The sequence below is a fragment of the Otolemur garnettii genome, unplaced genomic scaffold (assembly GCF_000181295.1).
Source record: "Otolemur garnettii isolate 467f Iridium unplaced genomic scaffold, OtoGar3 scaffold00072, whole genome shotgun sequence".
NCBI classification, from domain to species: domain Eukaryota; kingdom Metazoa; phylum Chordata; class Mammalia; order Primates; family Galagidae; genus Otolemur; species Otolemur garnettii.
This window is the reverse complement of record NW_003852467.1, coordinates 7,388,478-7,389,730: the sequence shown is the minus strand read 5'-3', so window position 1 is coordinate 7,389,730 and position 1,253 is coordinate 7,388,478.

Genomic DNA, 1,253 nt, shown 5'->3' with positions numbered 1-1,253 from the left:
GGCTCAAGTGGCTAAGGCGCCAGCCATGTACACCGAAGGTTGCGGGTTTGAATCCAGCCCAGGCCCACCAAACAACGATGGCTGCTACCAAAAAAAAAATACTCAAGCGTTCTGTAGGCGCTTGTGGTCCCAGCAACTTGGGAGGCTGAGGCAGGAGACTCACTTGAGCCCAGGAGTTGGAGATTGCTGTGAGCTATCCCATGGCACTCTACCCAGGGGGACAGCCTGAGGCTGTGTCTCAAAAAAAAAAAAAAATTAGAGAAGCACGAATCCGGTATACTTAATTCTAATATGAGAACAACTGATGCTAGTACATGGTTGGGGGAAGGGAAATGGGGGAGCAGAGAGAAGACAGGAGGGAGGGGAGTGGGGAATCATGGAGTATGACACACCTCTTGGGGGAAGGACACAATTACAAGAGAGAATTTACCTAACACATACAATCAGTGTAACCTGGTCCTTTGTACCCTCAATGAATCCCCTACAATACAAAAATATATATGTTACTTACTCCAAGATGTGGTCCCACCTGAGTGCTCAGCTTTTTATTGCTTAGCTATTTACTAATGACAAAAAATAAACTGTCTGTCTATTAAAGCACTTAATTTATCCTATACAAATAGAGGATAAGGAAATAAGGCTAATAAATGTGTGTGTCATTCATAGGTAAACTTTTAAAATCTTACTGTATCTTATTGACTTAGTGGAAAATGTTCTCTAATGTTTTAGAGACTATCCCCTGTCGGAATGTTATTTGTACACGTACAACTGAATTGTCGCTACATGAAAGAGATATGTACTAGCATGTACTACAGTCATGTACTACCACCATGTACTAGCATCAACAAGCAAAATAACAACTTTATATATAAAGTTCATATATATGTACAAATATATAATATATATATATTTTTTTACCTCGCCCCGGGTTCCAGGGAAGGCTGCAGCACCAGCTGGGGGTGGCAACGCACCCCTCAGGTGCCAGGAGCACCCACCTCAGAGCCACCGCTAGCTTGCGCGAGGGCCAGGGCCCGCGGCACAGGAAACGAGTGCACACGCATGCGCACGGACACGCACATCCCTCAGTAAATATTTTTCATAATAAAATAATAACTAACCATTACATAAAATTCTTATGAGTTGGTGGGGACTGTTCTCAAAGCCTTACATGTAATTGTCAGAATAACTTACAGCTAGGGACTATTTATTATTATTCCAATTTTGCAGATGACAAAAGAGGCACAGAGAGGTTA